This window comes from Nematolebias whitei, chromosome 8 (genome assembly GCF_014905685.2).
Source record: "Nematolebias whitei isolate Nwh7 chromosome 8, NemWhi1, whole genome shotgun sequence".
Classification (NCBI taxonomy): domain Eukaryota; kingdom Metazoa; phylum Chordata; class Actinopteri; order Cyprinodontiformes; family Rivulidae; genus Nematolebias; species Nematolebias whitei.
Window position 1 is genome coordinate 34,453,466 of NC_056505.1, and position 4,466 is coordinate 34,457,931.

The window sequence follows — 4,466 nt, forward strand, 5'->3', positions numbered from 1 at the left end:
CCTTCATGATGCGGTTTGTTAGTCTGAAAATACTGCCTTTTTTCTCCTTTTTTAGGAGGAGGTGGCGATGAACACCTTCCTTCTAATTCTAGGGAGTGGGGTTTAACCTTTACACCAGGAAACACTTCTATGGGCGTCTTGGCATGAGAACGTGCCTCAAACACGTTCACAGCGCACTGTTTAATCTCACTGATGGATTTTTCTCTGTAATTTGCCATCATTTGCACTGACGTTTGTATGTCAGGGTGGAGATTTTTGCTGAAAACAAATTTAAAACCTTCTTCTTCCTCCATCCCGGTTTCATTTCTGTTACCAAAATAAGCTTGGAAGATTCTTTTGTAATAAACTTTTGGATGTTCAGCTTTACCCTGCGTGACCTTTTCTGCGGCTGGGTATCCAGCTGGTCCTGTGCAGGAGTCGTACTCTTTGATCAGAGCTTCACACAGAAGTTTGTAATCCCTTCTCGTTGCATCAGGTAGACGCTCGATGAAGGTAAACACCTCTCTGTCTGATGTGAGTCGTATCAGACTGATCTTATCTTCTACCGTAGCATTAGGATAAGATCTCAATCTGAAATCCAGATCTCTGAGGTACGCTTTTGTTCCAGATGAGCCCATCGGTCCAGGAACAAAGCGTTGTACATATTTTGAGATTTTTTGCAAGTCATCCATTGATGGAGAAGATATCAATGGTCTCACATGCGTGATCAGTTGTGGGGGTGTTACTCTGCCCGTTTGTGTAGGTGTTTGGATGGGTCTAAAAGCACCGGGTGAGTAAAGAGGTCGTTGAGGTTTTGGTGTATTACCCCGACTCTGTTCAGGGTCTGGTTTGGATTCCAGGTCACCTTGCCCAACTTTCTGACCTTTTTCTGTTGCTGCTATTAGTTTCGCCTCACATTTTTTTAAATGTTCCTGGGATGTACAATAGTCATCTTCTAAACGCATATGTAGCTTTTGTAGATTTTGTTTATCTATTTTGCATTGTTCCAGTTCCATTTTTGCGAGCTGCAACTGTCTTTGTAGCTGGTCATTGTCTGAACACGCAGCTTGATATTAACGGTCTTTTTCACTAATCTTCTCATAAGATTGTGTTTGTAATGACGCCTGCATTTCTGAGAGCTCCCTCTCATGTGTTTTAGACATCCTGACAAGGCGTTCCGACCGTTCATCCAATTCAGCTTTTAGAAGCAGAGAGATTTTTGCTAACCGTTCTTGGCTATGCTTTTTACTCTCTGGCCCTAATGTTCCTGCGGCTAGACTTTCCAGCTCTTCTTGTCTTTGAAGTTCATTGAGTTGTTGTAATTGCTGTATTTCCTTGCCAATAAGTGGAGTTGTTAAAATATGTAAGGCCCCCAAAATGATATCATCATTTGTTTGGGGTTTTAAAGGGTTCTCTTCTTCTTCGTCGCTTGTCATTTTTCTTCTATTTAAAGATTAAACAGGAGAATTTTAATGTTTTAGGTTTTTTAAAATAAATAAAATCAGCAAAGTCTCTTTGTCTGATATATTTACTTTTATTTAGTGATTTATCAATTAAACGTGCACTATCCTTTTAGCAAATGAGTAAACTTTTTCCAACTTTGTGAATATCTGTAACTGTTTCTATTTTTTAAAAAGTTAACTTTTATTTTGTACCTTATTTTTAAGGGATTACCAGTGAATAAAAACTTTTTGGTAAATGCTCTTTGCATAAATACCTTTATAACTTTTAAAATGCAAGATAACAGTATTTATTCAGCTTTGAGGAACGTTTATTAACTCAAAAATGCCTTTTAGAAAAATAAAAACGTTTAATTTCACTCTTTAAACCTAAAAAGCGAAGTGAAAACCTGTGTTCTCAAGTTTCTCCAGAAGATGGCAGAACAACCTTAATAATTTTAACTCAGACACTGTTGGTGTTGTCCAGTAGGGGAGCTATCACTTCCTGTGGCGTCCGGTCGTTAGCTGTTAGCTAAAAATTAGCATCGGCTAGACTCGGTTAAAACCAACATTTCTGAACGGATTTTTTACACAAACGTGGCAAACTTTCAACAAGCACGACTTCTTAGCATGAACATGAGTTTTCTGGGACAATATTGCAGCTTTATTTAGTGATTTTAAGCACGGCAAAGCTCATTTCCGACATGGAGGAAGTGACGTGACACGTCACTCATCCGGTCGTTAGCTGTTAGCTTAAAATTAGCATCGCTAGCGTTGTTCAAAAACATCATTTAATGACGGATTTTAAACTCAAACGCGGCGAAATTTCAGCGAGTATGCTTCGAAGAACTTAACCAGCGTATCAAAATACACTTTTAAAGCGTTTTTCAGCTTTAAAAAGCAGATTTTATTTCCCTATGAAAACGAATTTTCATTTCCGGGTCACGTGACTGAAATCACCAATGACAGAGCAGCGCAGGGTTGAGAGGAAATGACGTAGCCACGTCAGTCAACCTTTCAGCGAATCAGAGCGCTCCACAACAGCAATATTCAACCAATCACGAAACGTTTGCAACCAGCATGCTAGATTAGCGTGAACTAAAATTCGTCAACTTTTCGTCTTTTAAACTGTCAAAATGCACTTTTTCTGTTAAAAAATGTAACGAATCAACTCTCTGAGCTGCACGGAGTCGGCGCTCTGTGGCACAACGTCTTTTAAACCGTTTAAAACAACTCGTTCGAACTTTTTCCCGAACCGAGCCGGACCACAACCGGACCTCCGTCCGTTTGGACCACAGTTTAAACAGAATAACGTTTCCCACAGCTCATAAGCTTAGCTACACATAACAGACGTACAATTTCAGCTTTCATAAAGACATATGACACTATTTCAGCTTCCTGTGAGCTTCCTGAGCTTCACAGACCAACACGCTTAAAAACATGCAGCGTTTTGACTTTAAAGCAGCTGATAAACTGTTACTTTTCATGCCAACACGTAAAATTCAATCTTCACACGAATATACAGTCATTTATGAGCACGTTACGGGCCACCAACTGTAGTATGTCATATATGGATATATATTCATACTTTTCACGAGTTCCTCATCTTTCTGACTGTGTAAATGTCGTGCATTGAATTTAACAGAAATATAACGAGAGACGTTATTATCTTTGACCCATCAAAATGAATGCGGTCATTTATTTTCAGAATCAAAGTTTAACATCAAACATTTACATTAATTTGGCAAAATATGAAAATAATAACAGACAAGTTTCACAGATAATGGACTTCAATCACACGGCGGTGATCGAGGACTTTGCTTCAGATATTTCTAAAATATCTGTACTGATTTTAAGAGAAAGCAGAGTTTAAGATGGAAATGGAGATTTATCTTACAGAGAGATTTGTGAGGGAATTAATCTGTTTGACCGGAAACGTGCACGCTCCATCAGATCTCAGCTTGCCCACGGTACACTTGGTCGAAGTGGACTGTTACCTGGTTGATGATATATCAGCGTCGGTATAGGATCCTCCTTTGACTCTTTCAGCGTCTCCGTTGAGAGCAGCTGAAATCCTTCGAGAGTCGTGCGAGGTTGTTCAAACAGAAGCTATAATCCCAAAACGTCTCTGGATCATCCTGAACGCGTTTGCATCCAAGAACTCTGAACTCCTTAGCACTCTCTATCAGACTTCCGACATCAGACTCTGTGCACTCTCTTACACTTTAACTCCATCACTCTTCAGCACTCTGTGTGGAACTCAGAGCTCTGCAGCATCAGACTCTTATTAGCTCCATTAATCTTCAGCGTCTGGCTTCAGACTTCAGACTTCTAGAACCGGGAAGTTGCCACATTTTAAATGGGTTGACTTCCGGGTCCATTTAGAGCTTTCTGATTCGTGGATGGGCCAGAATAGAGGTGTGGTTTGTGATGTAAGATGTTATCAAATTCGAGGTCAGAGAATGAGATTGTTCAACAACAGACAGAGAGATTATTGCAGAAAACCAGACTTCGTGGAGTCAAACTCTGCTGTATCTTCTCAAATAGTTAAACATGACATTTCTTCTCAGTAAACATTTTAGTTGACCGAAGCCTGAACTTTAACATACTTACAAACTTGCTCATTGAAGACAGAAAATCAAGAAATGCATATTAACCTGATTTCTTCTTTGAATGAGGAATAAAAAATCATTACTTACTGTTTATGTAAAATAAAAATGAGTAGTTCTCTTCAACCTGTAAACATTGAGTGAACTAACACAATTTGATCATCAAACATTTGTAAAATAGTAATGATCATAGAGAATTGTCTTTTCTGCTTGATTAATTCAAGAAAGAAAGTCACCAGATGGCTCAAACTGTATTTCTGGATGCAGATCAATGAAATAACAGTCTCTGTTCATCTGATCAGATTTGAGGTCAGATCAGGTTCACTACAGTCCCCCCTTTGGAAATCATCGCCTGTCCATGGGGATGAATTCCAACCGTGAACTTAGACCTTCAAATGTCCTTGAGCTTGATGTAATCCAGCAAGGAAGACCAAAGTCA